This window comes from Falco naumanni, chromosome 8 (genome assembly GCF_017639655.2).
Source record: "Falco naumanni isolate bFalNau1 chromosome 8, bFalNau1.pat, whole genome shotgun sequence".
Taxonomy (NCBI): domain Eukaryota; kingdom Metazoa; phylum Chordata; class Aves; order Falconiformes; family Falconidae; genus Falco; species Falco naumanni.
The window spans coordinates 11,421,083-11,440,962 of record NC_054061.1 but is presented as its reverse complement, the minus strand read 5'-3'; positions in this window follow the sequence as shown (position 1 = coordinate 11,440,962).

The window sequence follows — 19,880 nt, the reverse complement described above, 5'->3', positions numbered from 1 at the left end:
TGTAAACTGAGTTTTGTTTAAAAACAAAGTCTAATGGATTGAAAGAGCCTGAACAACTTCCCATGTGAAAATTCTGCTTAATACTTAACAGCAGCAGTTGCTTACAGGTTGTTTTTTTCTGGGAGCATAGCACACGTGCAGTCTGGCTGTGTTCCTTAGGAGGGCTCCGTCCAAAGCAAACATGGGAGCCCCATTTGTTACTGTTCATTCACACGATATATTTGAGAATTGCATTGCGAATCTGTTGAAATCAAAAACCTTTTTGCTCCTTTTCTTTATAAAATTCCACTGCCATGTTGTATGTTTGTAAGGTTTTCTTGCTCGTAGGGTTAATCTTTTCTCGGGTAATCATTGCAAGAGGTTTTGTTCTTCAGTAGTGGGAGTTGATTTGCTTTAATAGCATAAATGCCAGCCTGCCATGCTCCACGTAGTACCTGGAAGTAGCACAAACTGCACTGCAGTGTTCTTAAAACTGATGTTGCCTCTGGAAATTGTTTTATTGCTTCTTCAGAGCTGACTGGTAAGGTTGACATATGGTTTAGGAAATTCTCACAGAATGGTTAAATACTGCCTTAATTTAGTAGTCAGAAGTAAACTTTTTAAAAAATATATATCTTAGGAAACATGATGTCAAGCAAATTACGGTGTATAAATTTATGTGAAATTTGAGGCTAGGTTACCTTTGTAGGTAGTTCTCCATAGTACCTTTAGGGAGGAGAGATGACCAGACTATTACTTTGTCATTCTAATATTAATTTACTAGATCTTATCAGCAGTCACAATTTACCCTTTTGCTGGCAGCTGCTACAAGCCTGGTTAAATACAGAAGAGGAAGTAGGTTGTAGTAATCCAAACTGGAGTACAGGACAGTGGAAGTGACGATGGTGTGTCTATGCATAAACAAGAAAAGCTGGAAAGTGTAATGGAGTTCAGAATCAAGGGCTCTGCCTGCAGAGTCGGTTCCTGAGCCTTTCTTACTCACGTAGTAGCGAGGCGTTTGGTAACCTCGGCGCTGGGAGTGGTGTATCCCACAGAGGGCACTACTGCCTGGGAGTCCGGAGCGTTTCCTCGCACTGGAAGTCCTGTAATACGCAGGCTAGACAGCATGGATGTGGCTTTGTCTGTACCGTTTTATTCATCGATTTTTAGTGCAGCCTTCGTAATAGCCCTTCCTGACATACAGAATTACACAAAGATTAAAATAAATTGACAATGTGCATGTTCTAGTTTTGAATAACAGAGAAATTACTCAGCTTAAAAAAGGGAAACGCACAAAGCTGATGAATGTGTGCTTTTTGGTAATAATAAAAGCGTTGCTTTGGTAAGAAGTCTTCTGATAAGCACGCTGCTAACCAGGGTCAGGTTTGTATACTACAAGTGTTTTGTAGTCTGCGAGTTGGGGCCACAGTGGAGCAGGTTTCATCCTGCTCAGTGATGCTGGCAGTTGTGTCTCTAGCACTGGGCTCCTGCCCCCTCTGGAACCCAGTCGTCCTTGTGCCCCTCTGCTCAGAATGTACAAACATCGAAAGGGTAATAAAAGTGTGTTCGCCTGTCCCCCTGTCTTGGAAAATGTGGCTGTAAATACAAATAATATTTAAGACATGAAGATTATTTAAACTGTAATTATGTTTCAAATGAATTGCTGTGCAGCAGTTCCTATTCCCCAGGTGAGCAGCACAGTGCTATCAGATGCAACTTCAGAGCAGTCAGTAAAATTCTCTTTTTATGCACTGCTTCCTGCTCCTAGGCCAGATGTAGCAGTGTGGCTTTATTTCTTTCAGCCGAAAACAGTCTCGTCTTTCTGAAACACGGTACCTGCAGGTGGTCAAACACTAGTTATTTCAGTATTTCCTCCCTCATGTGGATGCAATATAAAAATAGGATGTTGCTGCTCCCTGAGATACCGGGAGGCTAAGCAGAGGAGAGAGCTCTGCTGTAAGCAGTGGTGCAGCGCGACTGCAGGAAGTTTCACAGCGTTTATCTTTGTGACATGCTCCCATCTGAACGCAGATCAGTCTTTTAAAAAAAGCAGCAGCTTTCTCACACTGCTGAGAATTTCAGTAAAGTTTGTTTTAAGGGGTGATCTTTTTGCATGGAGATAGTAACGTAGCAGTTTGGAGGAAAATAAAAGGTCTGTTGCTGAATGTCTTGGGCTTTTGTTCTGTCCTGAGGTTGTTACTGAAATCTTAGGTTTCAGACCCTGACCTGCTGGAAGACCCTGAGGGGAAAAAATAACTTGAGGACCTTCCTTATGATATTTGTTTTCTGCTGCATCCAGATTGCATGAAAAAAATCTAGTCCTTTTGTAAACATACCTACTTGCTCTGTGTACACTGTCCATTTACAGACCTTAGAGAGAAAGGAAACAAGGGGAAAAAAATCAAGGACAGCTGATCCTTTTGGGAGAGAGGAAGAGTAGAAATCCTCCCTGGGACACAGCAGCATTTGGTGCTTGAGCCGTTCCCTTCCATAGGCAGCCAGAAGGCACCCAGACTCCTGGTGGGCTGCAGAGCTGGAAAGAAATAATCAGTGGAGCCAGCGATATAAATGTTATTTCCTCTTTGGAGTAAGAAGGGTGATTTAGTGAAGCACCATCTCTAACCTGAGGGCCAGCCACCCCCGGTGGTGCCTGGGCAGACGCCCTGGCTTGGTGGCTGGGTACTGGCGGCTAGGGGTGGCACGGATGCCTCCATCAGCCCGTACGACCCTCACCTGGGGGTGGCTCAGTGGGCATGCTCAAACACCGGCCCTCCAGGCTACGGCATGGCATCTGGCTTGCTCCTTACCTGCAGACCTCCCTCCTGGCTTGAAGGTAGGTCCCCTTTTCTAATTTTTTGAATAAGTGAGCAGGAGCAGTGCAGTGGGAAGAGGAGGTGGCTGTGCCTGGCTCTTTGTTGTCTGATGCTCGCAATGTTTATCCACGGAGCGCGGAAAGTTGGGCTTGTGCGGTTCTCCTGTGTCTACAGGGGGATTTATATTTGCATCTTCTGCCTTTTGGGCAGCCCGCTGGTCTCCGTGGCTACTTTGAATATGGAGATGGGGTTTTAATCATCCAGGATGGTGTGTCTCAGGGTCTTGCTTTTGCTGCGTGCCCTAGGGTTGTGTTGTGAAAGCCAAAAATGAGCATCACGCCGTTTTCTTTGAAAGGGAGTAGCAAAACCCTTCAGTTTTGCCCTGACAAGCGCAGCACGTGTGTCGGGGATGGTGGGAAGAGGATGGCCTCTGCTCCCTCTGCGCTTTCGGGCTTGGGGGTGACTCGGGAGCGAAGGGTTGGAGCCCTCCTGAGGCCAGAAGCTCCAGGACTTTGGAAGCAGAAGGTGTTTGAGGAGCTTTAGAGGAAGAAAGAGAGAGGGCTCTGGAGAGGCATTCAGGATGTGCTGGAGGGTTCATGCACAAGTGAGAGCACATGGGAGTCCTCCTGCTGCTGCCTGGAGCGTTCTCCCACCCACCGGGGCAGGTACGTGCTCTGCGGGCACCAGAAAGTGGGATTCACCATCACAAAACGGTTGCAGTGAAAATCATCCTTTAAAGAATAATGCTCTTTTAAAACAAGGAGTAAGGAACTACTATGAGTTAAAAAGGGCCTGAAATCTTGCCGTGGGGTTTGGGGGCTGAGACAGACAGCTGGTAGCAGTCAAGTGGTTATGGGTTAATGAACTCCTGCTCATCAGCTGAGTGGTTCTTAATTAACTGTGTCCTCCTGGCAAAGGGGGCTGGAGCCATGTGAAGGACTGTGGGTGTTTTGCTGTGCAGCTGGAGCTACTTAAGGATGAGGATGGGGCAGTTCTGATGCCTCAGTGGATTTAGAGCTTGCTGGTTTGTGAGGGTTGGTGTCAGGTTCTGCCCATGGAGTCTGGCCTACCAAGACCAGTTTGCTTTTTCTGAACACCTGTGGAAAAGGGGAGGACACCTGGAAGTCGACCCTCAGTGTGTCAGGAGCCAGACAATGCTGTCAGATACTTAGCTGTGTTGCCAGTACGTGGTCAGCAGGCTGTGGATGCAGATGTGCTCCTGGTGGCCCTACATGGCCGTGATGGAAAGCCTGTGGGCAGGAGCCGATGCCTGCTGGGTGTCTGTGTTGCTGTAGCTGGGGTCACAGACACCTCCCCACTACACCCCTGAAGTGTCCAGCGTGAAGGTCACTTCCGTAGCATTTAGTCAGATGTATGTTTTCAAGGAAAGTCACTTTTTAGTGATTGCAATAAAACACGCACCCGAGGGAAAGAACTGGAAATAGTTTTAACGTACAGCATAACTGTGCTGAAAAGACTGAATTGATTTGCCTTAATAATTATTTTGTTGTTGATTATAGTGTCAGCTAATACAAAAATATTACAGGATAACCCTCTGTGGGAAAATAAATGAAGAGTGTAATATCCTTTTCCACCCCGCTAAGAATTAAGGGGAAAATTAAGTTTGTATTTGAAGTTCTGCTTTTGAAATGCTTTCCACATAACTAGCTTTACCAAAATGGAAGGGTGAATTCATAGCTTGGAAGTTTCTAAAAATGTCTCTGCCAAATGTGCGTGGCTGCTATCACATGCCAAGTGGTCCAGAGCAAGTCAGGCTGGAATCTTTGGGGGCTGAGAATATCCAGGGGGCATGTGCATACTTGTCTGCAAATACGTGGGGCTCTTCTTTGGGAGTGGGGGAAATCCGCTCACCATTGCTTCGCCTCCCCGTTTGTAAAGGTGTGATGCCGTCAGAAGATGAGTCTTAAGCAAATATTTTAGCAAGGTGTGGTGTCTTTGTTTATTGCTGCAGAGACCACCAAGCCCTTCGCGTAGCTGGTGCCTGAGCGCTTGCTGTGGCTCTGCCCGGTGCAGGTGAGGTGAGTGCTCTCCAACCGGGCAGCAGGTGCTCTGTGCCACAGCCAAATGCACTCGGTGCTGCCCGAGCAGAACTGCAGCAGCGCTGTGGGCCAGTCCCGATGCTCTGCGGTATAAATCCCAAGTATCTCCCAATTAATTTTTTTTCCAATAGCTGAAATCAATTTTTTTCTGATTGCTACCCTTTCTCTGAGAGTAGTTGGTGAGAACTGGAACCTTGCTTCGGAACTTAGCCCTTTTGATAGGGCTGGAAGTTTTCTTTGCTGTTGCTCTGTTTATCCACGTTTCTCAGCGCCGCAGAACCAGCTGAGGTTGGCAGGGACCTCTGGAGGTCACCTGGTCCAAGCCCCTGCTCAAGCAGGCCACTTAGAGCTGTTGCCCAGCACTGTGGCCAGGTGTCTTTTTAATATCTCCAGGGATGGAGACCCCACAACCTCCCTGGGCAGCCTGCTCCATTGCGTGGTCACCCACACAGCAAAAACCCATGTTTCCTGATGTTCAGAAGGAACCTCCTCTGTTTCAGTTTGTGTCCATTGCCTCTGATCCTGTCACTGGGCACCACTGCAAAGAGCCTGGCTCACTCACCGATGCACCCTCCCTTCAGGTATTTCTACAGGTGGATAAGATCCCCTTCCGCTTGATAAGAAGCTGCCTCTTCTCTGGGCTGAGCAGTCCCATCTCTCTGCCCCCGTTCGGTCCTTATTTGTTCTTTTAAGTATGGTACACTTTACATTAGCTGAGAAATAATTTCCAGTTAAAAGAGGTGGAAAGACCTTGTATTCATACTTGAAATTTTAGTACAACATTTTGTTCTCTCTTCTAATGCAGCAGTTGACGATACCATTGACTGTTTCTCAGTCATGTGCATCTTAAAAGTATGCTTGCTAGGGAATAAAGGGATCAATTGATGTCGATGTAATCTTTTCAAGATTTGATGGCTACAGGGTTTGTCATTTATCTACAAATAAATAAAAAGGTTAACTGAATCTAAAATGTTCACAGGTAGAGAAGTCAGACTTCTCATCTTTTTCTGATTTGTACTGCATTGCTCAAAGCTTGGTAGGGAAAAAAATTAACATGCCAGTGCTTCCTGAGAACAAATCTCAAATCACATCATTTAAATTCATGTTGCGTTAAGCATGTAGCTTAACTACTGTGGTATCTGGAACGGTATCATATCTTTCTAGTTGCCCAGTGTACTGTGTACGTCTGTGGTCACATCAAATACTCACTGAATAAACACTTTCCAAGCTGCCAGTCAAACAGGGATAACCCATTCCTGAAAATTGATGTCCTCCTGGTTGCAGGCTGTGCTGGAATCTTTGACCGATGGTCTAATTGCACCTGGGAGTCACACAACCTGCTACCTCTGCATCTGTCCCATCATGCCACCAGGCTTTCATACGTATAAAATGCACCTGAGGGCTCTGGCATCATCCTGCCACTCTCTAAAGCTGGGTGTGGACCGGCTCAATGCGGGTGCCTGTCCCTGCAGCTGGTGGTGGACTTGTTCAAGCTGAGACTGTTACACTGAATCTGCCCGCTTATAGGACATGGTACCAAATGGGCTGCTCCTTGCAACAAGGCAAATGACAGTCCCGCTCGGCTGAGGTTTTGGTTTTCTCACAGGAACATGCAATGGAAGGGTTTGTGCCAATGTCTTTGGGTGATGTGTCAAGAGAGATGCTCTGGGTGTGCTGGTGCACAGTAACTGTGCCTTGAGGGTTTGATCCTCTTCCACATGGAGAGCTACAGCCCGAGGAAGGAGCTGGGAATCTTTATTGACTGAATTGGGTTTAGGGCCTGGCCCTTTGTGTGATGTACACTGAGATCTGCACTCAAATTAGCAGATACACAGCATGTGTGGTTTAATGTTAAAGTCATTTACTGTCTATAATTATTCACGCTTCTGCAAGGTCACTGGAAAACGTTACCTGGTTGTGTCTGTGTCCCCCTGTAAACGCAGCTGGTTAAGGGCAGTGAAGCCAGCACTGATTTCCCAGGTTAGTCCCTCCACTGTGGACTGGGGCTGCTGGTCCCACTGGCATGAGCCGTATGTGGAACAAACCCCCAGCTCCAGGCGCCATGGAATTGTGAAAAGTGTCACATTCTACGTGAGCAGGTACATGGTCTTCACGGTAGCAAACACACGCTTTAAACGTGAACCCTGTGCAATGCTTCATAAAGAAGCAGCTTTTATTTGTATTTGCCTCTGGCTTGGGGATTGCTTTTAATGTCATGATTTTAAGCCTATCATGTACGTGTTGTGTGTCTAAATCATAATCTCGGAGCGTTTGCACTTGCCGGTTTCTCTTTGCTCAGCCACATCCTCAGGCAGTAGCTGTTCCCCCTTTCTCCGTGCGAGCGGGAAGGGCCCAGCTGGGTCTGTGTGGTGCTGCAGCGAGTGGCACGGGGCCAGCATGGACCCTGGGTGCTCCTCTAAGGCCAGAGCTGCGGTAATGGCCATGCACCCACCTCCAGGCGATGGCTTGGGTGCTAAAACGCTGGATGAATGATAAAGCTCATGCAAATCATAATTTGGTAGGAGTTGTGAGGTGCAAACCTGGTGAAGGTCTCGCCCCGGGGTGCTGTGACATCTCGCCATACCTTAGACCACCGTCAGGCTCTTACTTCCAGTTGGGCTTCCTTTTATTTTTAACCTGGCACCGTGAGACTGATCAGATGCTATCGCCCCTGACCTTTGTCTCCTGCTGCAACATCAGAGCTGACTTGCGTATCCCACTTATCTCCAGCTTGTAGAGGCTGCCAGGCGGGGTCGCGGGCTGTGCCGCGGTGCTGCGGAGCGCTTTGCCCTGCGCTTGGTGTTGGTGGCTGCATGAAAGGAAAATGCCACTCGGCTGCTCTGAGCCTGGCCGGGTGATAAAGCTGCGTGCGTCCCTCTGGTCCTGCGATAAGCGCCCAAAGGGCAGGCAGGGAGAACGTCTCCTCAGGGATCAGCGCACACCAGGCCCTATAGATAGAACCACATATATATAGAACAACATGAAAGCTTTTTGCTTTCTTCTTTTCAACAGCATGATGGCTAAGTATCACATCCAAGGACGCTTTCGGACCTGACCCCTCCGGGGGTCTGGTCTCATTGTACACGCAAGTTCTTCAGTTTGCATCGTCCCAACGGGATTGGAGATTTGGAACTGAAACCCACACGGGTGGCAAGGTGTTATTTTCTGGTCCTGATAAATGCATGAAGACCGGGGAGGGGTGGGTCAGTTTATCTTCAAAATGGACAGCAAGACAATTTTTTTCTGTTTGGGTTATTGGCTTTTCCTAGGTGTCACCCAACTAGCAAACAGTTATTGCTGATGGGAGATAACTCTGTCAGTGGCATCTAGGTGCTGACATTGTGGCTAGCTGGTCTGAAACAAAGATAAGATTTTTCTATATTAAGTCTATTGATCCAGTTAGACTCCTGTCCTGTGTCTGATAAATAGTTGATGTTTCCAAGAGAAGCGAGCCTTCCCCTGTTCTGTATATTGTTATATATACTGTGTGTATATATATCTCTCAAAAAAAGAAAAAATCTGTGATGTGTATGTTAGTGCTGTACATTTTGGGTCAAACAATGAAGAATTCCTTTTTAGGCCAGGTTCTTTCAAAGCATGCTGCTTTTGCTTCTTTTCATTTGCATATAAAGTTGCAAATGCTGCTAAGGATCATAATGTTATTACCATTTGTTTAAATGTCAGAGATTATATTTGAATATAGCTGAAGCAAAAATGTAAGTAGCATCATGCCACAGACTCCAGCTTTCACTGACTGGTTTGTGCCAGTAATTTGCTTATTCAAAACCAACTGGCCACAAAAAGGAGAGAGAGGGAAAAAGAAACCCCACAACCAAAAAAACCACAATTCTCTTTATCTTCAGCTTTGTTTAAAATAGTTTTGTCTTTGCACCAATATCTTTGGTAATTGCAAACTTTAACCCAAACTTAGTTTCTGATCTTTCACAAACTTAAAGGTAAATAACTTTGTAGACAATAAGGCAATATTCATGCTGAAAGAAAGACCGCAAGTGGGATTTTACATTCTCATTACTGCAAGTTAATTAATTTCTATAAAGATGTGGGTGGATGTTTAGTTTTGCAGATTTCAGAAAGAGCTTGTCGTCTTACCACCTTGTCAAAAAGACGTTACGTTGTGTGTCTGTTAGAGGACTCCAGAAAAGATAGCAAGTTTGGGAGAGAAATCGCCAGTTACTAAAGCATAACACCTGGCACAACAAAGAGCAAATATAGAATACTCCTCTCCAAAAGAAAAAAACTTTTATGTTCAGTACTAAACCCTAGATGAAGACTTTGCTTCTGCCTCTGCCAGAGAGGAGTGGCCGCAGAGCTATTTTTGTGGATTAAAGCCAAAAGATAGTAGCAGCCTTTTCTGCGCTCACCCACTGTGACTTAGGCCACTGGATTTAGCATTGCTGTAGTAATAACCACACATGTATTGTTAATTAACATATCTGAACCTTATTCCTGTGAGGTACCTTATCCGTGACCCCATGGGAGAAAAAGTTCCCCCAGGTGACGGGGGCCGCGAGGTCCCTCCTGTGGTCCAGGCACAGGGGGACCTGCAGCTTCTCTAGGAACGTGTCCATCAGCCCCAGACGCTGCTGGTGACACATGACATCTTCTTTGCCTTTGTACACTAGGGCGTAAGATGTGACGTTTGCGTTCAAGATCAATTATTTTTAACTGAAGAATGATAGCCCTGTGTCTAAATTATCTCAGGGCTTAATTCACATCAGTTAAACCTTTTCAAAGGCTTATTAAAATTCCTTAAGTGTGTCTGACTTATCAGCAGTTGAGTGTCAATGGCATTATACAAATGTTGCTATTGGAAATAACTGTTAAGTATTGTTTGACTATATTATTCTCATATATATATATTATGCCTGTGGCTATTAATACTACTTAGTACTTACACGACTCCTTTCATCTGGTGATCGTAAGGCATCGCCCAGGGAAATAAGTACCGTTGTCCCCTTTCTAAATATGGGAGAACTGTCACGTCCAGCAGCCGTGTCTCATACTTGGGTTTAACATCTTCCACTGAACCCTGCCAGGCTTGGCTCTCAGGCTGCCGTCTCGGTTTTCAGCAGGACTTCATTTATTTGTGCTGCCGTAGCACCTAAAACCTGGCACCCAGGCAGTGCCGGCTGCTGCGTGGACGAACGCGGGGCAATGGCACAGCTCCTTCACCGAGGCACCTGCGCTGCTGGGAATTGTATAGATCAATATATATAGATCAATATGGACTGACAGATGCGTGGCAGGGAGGAGGTGATACTGAGCAGCGTCTAAGGTGGTTCAGCACCACCGTCGGTGTTATGGAGCAAAGGGAAGTTTGAGAGGAGCCTGGAAGGGTTTTGGAGGGGAGGAGGCTTTGACGCTCCTTCTGCTGAGTGTCCTCATGCTGGCAGGAAATCTGGGAAAATCGGATCACAGAGTCTGGCATTAACATCTTGATGCTGTAAGAGGGGATGTGAAGGGGAGGGACGGTGGCTGAAGGGCCGTGAATGCCACTAGCTCCGTGTCCCTGTGCTAATCCCCAGCAGTGGTGAAGGAGGAAAAATCCTGGTTCTCACATAAAGGTGCCACCTGCCCTGGCATCCAGTACCACTGCAGGAGGTTGGGATAAGGTTGTTGATGTGCACGTGTGTATCAATATTCAGTCAGAAATGCTTAGGATTAGTGTGCCAGTGTCCTTATGCATTTTTTTCCTTTTTTTTTTTTTTTCCTTCCCTTCCCCCCCCAGGGTAAAAATATAGCTCGTACCCATCTCAGGCAGTTGTGGAGGTTTAGATTTTATATATGCTTATATTTACTTCACATTGAGGTTCTGTATGGAGAATGCATTTTGACAAGCTGATCGTTTATTCCAGAAGCCACTAGGTAGCACTGTGAAATAATGTTCGGCCGAGCCCCACACCGATTTCACCCAGCTAGCCTCAACAGAGCAAAGACGGCGCAAATTCCAGCATGTTTGGGCTCCGTATGGGTAAAGGTAGCAAAGGTGGTTTTAAAACTTTCTCCAGGACTGGGCCCACAGTCACACATGGGAGAAACCAGCCGTGATGCAAGCATCGCTGTCTGTGCTCTTGGCTGTTGTGGGCACTGCTCAGCAGAACGCCGCAGCGTGTGCCCAGCCCCGCCGCACAGGGCAGAGGCTCGCACAGGTGAAAGCAGAAGCACAAATACGTGCAACGTGTTAACACTGCTTCTAAGTGGCCACTAGCGCTGAAACTCTGCAAGGCAGATGCTACAAATATTTCTAAAATTAATCTTTATGCCTTGATGGCAACAGCTGCATATGGTAGCCAAGATGTGCTGTACTCGGATTTATTGCATATTATTCCTGTAATAAGTGTTTTGCTATCATTAACAGTCTCTTTACTGGAATATAATTTTCTAACTTTTGTAGAAAAATTATAAACAGTCTAATACTAATTTTTGGTTTGATACTCAAAATTATTTTCAGTTAAACTCTGAGTTTCTCCTATCTCAATAGGATTTATTAATTCCGATGAGATCCATTATATTTCTAACTTTCATTGGAATATATCATGAAGGAAAATGCATTGCCTTGATTTTCTATGTTAAAGGTTCTCCTTCCAAAGGAATGCAGTCAGATAAAAATTGGAGTTTGATTATTAACTTGGTTTCATTAAAATTATTTGTTAGATCAGAGAAACACTTTGGATTATTAATCCCAAAATTACTCTAAAAATAAAATAGGCAAGTCATCTATTTTAACTTTTGAGCTTGAACAAGTTAGTAAGTTAGCTTTCTGCATTTTGCTTAACACAACTCCATATATTCAACTGTATAATAGCCTAACTATAGAACGGCTTATGCACATTTATATTTAAGTACCCAGCAACTAGCTGTAACGTGTGTGACTGCAACAGCACCATATCACTGCTTTTTAAAATTAGACTTCGCTCTGGCTGCCGCAGGGAAAGGAGACGTGATAAAGGGATTGAGCATCCTGCTCTGCAATAACTGCTGGGCTTAAATGCTCCGGTTATAACAACCCTGAGCTGCCACGGCTGCCGGAAAGGTCCGTGTGGTCCCTGGCTTTGGGCATCGCGGTGTGCAGGTGGGCCACTGTCAAACACTTTGGAGAACTGCAAGGGTGGTCAAGCATTGGAACAGGCTGCCCAGGGACATGGTGGAGTCACCATCCCTGGAGGTATTTAAAAGACATGTAGATGTGGTGCTTAGAGACATTATAGTGGTGGGTTTGGCAGTGCTGGGTTAACGGTTGGACTCGATGATTTCAAAGGTCTCTGCCAACCTCAATGATTCTGCAATTCTGTTGGCATTAGCTGAGGAGCTGGAAACTAGGACAAGGAGATTCTTTTTATGTATCTGCTGTAGCTGTACCTAACGTAACGTTTTTTCTGTCTGCAAAACCAGGCAATTGGATAGATGATCACTGTAGGTCCCTTCCAACTGAACTATTCTACTCTAAAATAATTACGTTCACAAAAACATTTTTTGAGTTGGGTATAATTCACAACTGTCAGCGAAATACATGGAAAGTGCTGACCGAAAAGGGCAAACCATTTGCATTAAAGGCTGCCTCTTGTCTCGTGCAAACCAAGACACCCCAATTTAAGCTGAAACAAATGTCCTTATTTTGCCCTGACAGTGGCCTGGATTGCTTGATGTTTCCACCTTTTTATAGGTTTGGCCACCTTGGCTTACAGCAAAATAACATTGTGGCATCACCTGTTGCTCTAATGGTGTCTGCTAACACTCGCTGGGCGGTTGCTTTACCTTATCTGGTTACTTCTGCAACATCTGCAAGTAAGTTACGTGGTATTTTCATCCCCCTGAGAATTTATGGTGACCTCTCAGGGACCTTAATCATTGGATCGCTTCTGACACCTGTAGATCAACATAAACTTGACCCTTGGTCTTGACAAATCTATCACCACGATGCCCTTTTTTTTTTACTTAAAGCACCCCCATGGCGGGGAGCAGAGGGGGTTTGTGCCAGATGGCAGCAGTGGTGGTGGCAGGGCACAGCCCCATCCGTTCCAAGGTCAAAAGTCAAAGTGATAAAGGAAGGGCCCGCCTGTGGTACCCGGGCGGAGCGCTGGGATAATGGGGGAGCAGCTCAGGGAAAGGTCCCTCCGGGATTTTGGGGTACAGCCAGGTCCCCAGGAGGACCAGCAGCTCACTGAGATGCTGGTCCCGTGGGCCATCCCAGCGTGCGGGGGAAAAGCTCTGTTAAATGCCGTACGCGGTGCAAGCGCGGTCCCCCTCCTTGGGGAGTTCTGGTAAGATGGGATCTGCTGCTTTAAAAAGCTGCTGGTTGCGCTCATCCTATCTTTAGCTCAGGTCAGCAGAAAGCATTTTCTCTTTTGAAAAGTCAGTTCCTCTCTGTGCACAGGCTTTCCTGCGCTCACCCCCCCACCACATGCATTTTTCCATCCAAGCACTCGGAAGCAGGGATTTCTGCCCGTGTCTTTGCAGCTTGCCTGTGTTCAGTGGGCGATGGAGGAGCCTTGTTCCTCACTCGAACTCTCTCTGTACTGCAACATGTGAGTTTAAATGACCATCTCAAGATTCTGCATAAAATTAATGTCAGAGTTAAAATTAAAATAGGGTCTTCCCGATTTCAAGATCTCACCAGCTCTGACTTTACTGAAAAAAAGCAAAACAACAAGCAGTGCATGCTGCAGCAATAACAAGCATAGGTAAAGGGCACTGTGCAGAATAGTAATTACAGTGTGATTTTCCACAAAATGTCAGTGACTCAAAAATTCCAAAGTTATCAGTTCTGTTTTTAAGAAAAAATAAAAATACAGTCCTGTGGCCCACATGATTTTTTCTCAACTGATTTTGAACCTCCTCTAAATATTTTCATTTTCCCTCAGAAGGTGGCTGTGATGCTGTTTTCTTGGTTGATAAAACAAGAGTGGTCTCAAAGAAGACTTTTGATTTGAAAGCTAATCTGGCTAATGTATTTTGAAGAGGATGATGCTCTTTTGGCACACTCCAAAATCTGCAAACTTTGTGTGATGTTATTTTGAAAAAAAAAAAAAAAACCAAAACCAAAAAAAACCACAAACCAAAAACAACAACTACAAAAAAAAAATACACCAAGATGGTGTAAGCGGGAACTAGTTGCTGGAGTGGCCTCGCTGGTCCCAGACACCTGTACCTCAGTCTAAATGTGACTTCTGTCATTTAGTTCCCTGGGCATATCATGTTGACTTCTGGATGAAAAGACCAAGTAGAGCTAATGAGTCGCAATGTTGATTTCAGCTGCATGAAGGGAAGCAGCCTGCCTGGAAAATGAAAGGAATGGCCATCTGGGAGGCAGGAGGAGGAGGAGAAACTAGCGAGGACGTATTTCCTTCTTCTCTACAGTTAATCAGGGGCTCTGTCTTTCCAAATATTGCAGGGCCAACTTGGCTTTCCTGGAGCAGAATCTTCAAACCAATTAACTTTGCACTTCTAGTAAGGGTAGTGTCTGACTTTGGCAAAATACCCTCTCTAGTCTCTTTTGGTTATACACTCAAGTTGGAGTGGATCTACCCCCAAAATACCTTTCTACACAAGACAAGTTGAGCGCAGCAGTATTAACTTTCACCAGAAGAGCATCCTATGTCACCAGAACTGAGATCGTGGCTTCTCTGTGCTATAAAGGGCCTACAGTCAAGTTTGGGTCTGAATTACATGACATTTAGCCGCATATGTGTATCCACCCTTTGCTTTGGGAGCCCACTTGCTCCATCTGAAGTTTTTTAAGGCCAAAAAGGACAAGCAGGATGGTCTAGCCTGATACCTTCTATGATACAGTCCAGTGTCTCCCTCCTTATGATTTCTTACCCCTTCTCTGTTTGAACAGATAAAATAGCGATATGGTACCTGCGATCCAATGCAGCTATCCTTGCAATGAACTTTGTGTAACTCTTGCCATAACCAAGAAGTTAGCAAATTAAATGCATTGGAAAAAAGACCTTCTCTACCATGGTAGCAATGGGTGTATGCGTTTGCGAAGTGTAAGTAGATGGAGTCAGGATAAAACTGAAGTTCCTGTACACCAGGGCTCCAAAGCGCTGAGTTTTCATCTTCTAGGGAAAAACATGGAAAGCTTTGGGTGTGTAAAAGGAAAACCATTTCCTCAGTGATTTTTTTTTATGGGATTTAAAATAAGATTGGCATCTGAAATGTATTTCTTTATTCAGAAATCTTCACTCCATCAGGGCTCAGCCATCGGTGCAGAAGCTTTGATGTGAAACTTCGGGGTTTCACTTCTAACATTGCCAGATCTTCCAAGTAACTTGAGTTAAATCCCTGTTTCTGGATGTACCGTTTCATCAACATGTGAAATGGTGATCCCAGTAGCTTGTAGGGATGGCAGTGCTCAGACAAGTAACAGTTGTGTGCGTGGTGCTTTGAAATGCTAATCTGCAAGAACCGAAGAAGTGTGGTTCATTATTATTGTCTAGTAGGACCTAAAATAGGTATTTGGTGGCTGTGGCCATCGGATGCTGGGCATGCCCCGCTGATCCCCCAGTGCGGGATGGGTTACTGCCGCACAGGTTGATTTCAGCATGTGTAATCTGGACACAGACTGCCAAAAGCCATCCGTCATCTCCCGTTGTGACCTTGCACCACCTGTCTGTCCCACGCAAGGCCAGCAATTAAAATGTAAGGTAATGAAGACAGCAAGACATGAAAGGGCTTTTCACTAGCTGATCAAAGGGGCAGAGCACGGTGTTTTCACAACCAGAATATCGAGACCAATAGGACTGGAATCGTGGTTAGGAAAGAAAGAAAAGTGAAGAGGGTATTGGGAAATTAACCTGCAACTGTCCCTGTCGTTCAGTGTGCTGCACCAGGGGCGATTCTCTTGTGTGCTCTTAGGGGTTTTTTTTTGGGGGGGTTTTTTGGTGCTGTTGGGGAAATATCAAGTGATGAAGTGATTACTTTCATCTTGTTACATGGGAAATAATCTTTGTGTGTATAAAAATGAAATGCTATAGATAATGTTACCACTGAGACTAAATAGAGAAACCTGTTTTCTAGTTCTAATGCCTCATTGTATAATAAAGCATTTAGGCTTAAGTTCTCGGGGTGGAATACTGGTGGGCTCTAAATTGGTGTCTAACCAGACAAATGTGGTCGCCTCAGGCCTGGCTTTTGGAGGTGCTGATGGCCAGCAGCTCTCACTAATTATTTTTTCCTTTTTTGGTGCATCTGGAAGGAGAAATTAGCCTGAGATCCCAGACGGGCACGCTGGATGCCTGTGAGTGTTGGATGAGAGATATGGCAGAACATCTCTTTTTATAGTAGCAATTTCACTTTCATGTCTTCAGAAGTAGGGTTAAGTAAAACAATTTTTTTTGCATTGCTTGAAAAGGGCTATCTAGAAAGATGCCAGTGAGGAACCTGCATCTGAGCATGGCTGCACACGTGGCATCTCTATGTTTAGTAGCTATAGGATGGGGACTCTTGCAATCCCCGCTGATGCACAGGGTCTGAATTACTTTCTGGGCATTTAATTGGAAAGAAAAACTCAGGTGTATGTTGTAACCCAGAACAAGTATTAAAAACTCCTCTAGCCCTCATAACCAGCAATAAATAGCAGAAGCATACTAGAGCCTCAGCATGAGAGGATGCCAGCAATGTAGCTGGGTGTCAGCATGTCTGTCTACTTCCACTCTGAGCCCTCATACGCTGCCCGTGTCGGTATGAGAATCTTCAGTGGGATTAACCATGTCCGTAAAGTGAAGTGTGTGTAATTGCGGGGTGGATCTGGACCTGTCTCTGTGGGTATGCGGCAGAGAGGGAAGCAGCAGCTGACGCTGCACAATGCATAAAGCAGTACATGAAACCTCAAGTCAACCAAGATTTATATTTTCCTTCCCTGAAATAGCACAAATCATCTCCTTGATATCATTAGAACTGACTTGCTGAAGCCAGGAAACAGGACTTCATTCTAATGTCTTGGTACTTAAAAATATAAGAAACTTACTTACTTGACTGAAATGGGTTTGGATTTTTTGGGGTTTTTTTTTTTTTTTGTGACCTGTTTTTTAACGGCTTCTCTTGATGACAGCCAGCCAGCACTGTGCACATGTCTACGCTGTGCCTCCACTGACTGCAGCGACTGCTCTGAAAGCAGCTTTCATTTTTCACAGATAGTAAGGAGTACAAAAAAATCCTGGCGAGGAAGATGGGATGTGGGGGCAATTTCTAGGAGCCAGTACTGTGACTTATTCAAAGCTTATGCTGGAGGACAATGCAATCTATTTTAGCACAGCAGACATTTCCTAAATAAACTATAGTATATTCTTGCAGCAGCAGAGTGCACCAAATCCTGTTCCCAATATTCACAACACCTAGAAAACGTTTCTGAGAGTAGATGTTTTTAACAGTGCAGGTAAATGATTTGTTCAATAAACAGATAGGTTTGTTCTAGGACTAAAATGCCTTTCTAAATTATATTTGTTATGTTTCTTACTAAGTAGTAGTTAGAGCAGTTCACAGAATTTGAAATACTTGACAAATTTGCTTTTCTTTTCCTGCTTGAGCCTGTTAACTCCTGACCTTGCCCACTGTACAGTACTGTCATTCGTGCTTGTTTCTCCTTCAGCTTACCCATCTCCATGAACAGTAACTTAATTCCAGAATGTCTCCCCAAGACCAATTAATTTCACCCAACCCTAAGAAATAAAATTATTTTGGCCACTAAAAGATTCTGCCCCTTTGCAAATTATTTTTTCTTTTGGACAACTTCTTTTTCCAGCACATCAAACAAAGCAAGTATTGAGTGATCTCCACAAGTCATGTTGGTGAACCCCTGCACTTGCATGGCCCCTGCTTACAGCTGAGCAGGAGTGAGGGTCTGCCTCTGCCGACCCCACTGCAGACATGACGCCCCTCTCTAATGGGGGAAGTGCCCAGATCTCCTGACTTACAGACCTGTGGTTTAGCCGTTCACCCATGCGTCTTTGTTGACGCTAAAAAAATGTTACTTTAAGCAGGGATGGCTTAACAAATGTGTTACAGTCTCAATAGAGTCATTTCATCAATTGCTCAGAACACAGAGCTGGTTTAAAAATGCCCTGCTTTGCTTTTCTAAATTTCCATCTCTCTTCCTGGACTTCTGTCAGCTTTTCTTCTTGCTCAGTTTCTGGGAAACAGTTTGTTTTCTGTCTTATCCTGCCTTTTGGTGTATTCATCCAGACTCCATTGAAACAGCTCCTATGTGATTTGCAGTTCCAGTAACTCCTTTACACAAAGACAGAGAAACTTGCCTATTTTTATGCATCTCAGCCAGCCCAGTGGTTCCAGTAGCCATTTCAAGCAACAGTCTGTGCAATACGACAGAAATGGTAGAGATGCTTTAAAACTGGTCTGTTGCCTATGGCACAGCAGTGTAACGTTCACTGTAGCTAGAAGCAGCAGCAGCAATCTAGTTCAGTTGGTGCTTTTGCTCTGTGTAGTCTGAGGGCTGAAGTGGGAAGAGGGGAGTTTGAGGTCCTTAAAGATCCTTTGTTGGTACCTAGAAGGAAATACCTGTGGATCAGTGCACTACCTGTGAAGTGGAGGAAGCAGTAAGGATGAGACCTCTGTTGAGGCTGGATTGGAGTTTGTACTGAAATAATAAAGCAAGCTGTTTTGAGAGAGGAAAAGCCAGTGGAAAAAAACCACTGGAATTCCCTTTGGTGTGGAAGTCAACTAAGGAGAGGTTAGGGAAGGCCTGTGGCTGATGGACTGCTCTGAGGATGATCTTGGGCTAAATGGGACTTTCTCACTGAATGATGCTCTGGAGTGGCAGGGTTTAAAACGAGTGCAAGAGACAGTTATTTTCAAGTGACTTATTCCACGTTGTTTTGCTAAACATTTATTGATGAACTTTCACAAACATATTGCCAGTGCTTGATCTTGGGATAGGAGAAATCTCCACTTCCCTCTCTTGCTGCATCAAAATGTAGCATTAAGTTCCTGTTGTGCTCAGTCAGTCGCGGACCACTCAGGAATGAAAACAGGCTCCAGCCTGAAAGCTTATCCCTTTTGGAGACAACATGGAGCAGCATTTTAAAGGTGTTGATTCTTCTTAATAATCCCCATTAACAAGAAATCACTTACTGCTGATATTGATCTAAACTGTTGTCAGTGAGATGAATTAGGTGCAGGGGGCTGGGGAGGGGAGTTGTTGATCTGTTGTTTTCCTGCTAGGCTTCTCAGGAACGTGGAAACATTGCCCATCAGGAATTATCCTGCCAGGACCATATCTCCGTTTCTAGAGAATAACTTCCTTTGTGAAAACTCCTTGAACTTAAGGAATAAAATTCTGGCCAGATGCACTTTAGGAACTGCAGGGGTGTTATTTGGGAAAAACAATTACTTCAGTTCCTACAAAGCTGCTAAAGGCTAAGGGATTTGGTATCAGTCCCTTACAGCTGACAACTTGTTCCTGTACGAACTGTGTGAATTCCAAATAGTTTGTATACACCTACCATATGTAGTTTGTCTCAAGAAGACAAGTGGTACTGAGCTGCACTTGCGCTGTTACCTTCAGGTGGAGCTGGGGCACTAAATTCTTCTTGAAAAACTGGTCTAAAACAGGGAAATGAGTGCCAGTGCCAGGCTGTGTAATCCAAAACGAACTGAGGAAAGGACAGGGAGATCAAACCCAAGTACAAAACTTCTTAAAGCCTCTTTCCTACACCCCTTAGCATGTCCCCAAACCCTGACAGGATCTCTGATTTCAGGTTCCCTGGGGAAACACCAGGATCCTGTGCTTCCCTCTGGAATAATGTTTTCCAAGCACAGGCTTTTCATTTGGCTCTATCAGTGTGAAACACTTTAGGCTCAGGTGGAGGAACGTGTCAGGTTTGATGAATTCAGTTTTTCTCAACCTGTGAGAGTATTGGACTTAGGAGAGCACATCCCGCTGCGGTGCTGTGTGCCGACAAGCCCTGTGCCCTCACAAGTCCCAGGGAGACCTTTTACCACCGCCTGACCCTGCTGCTGCGGACGCTGCTCTTGCTGGGGGGCTGCA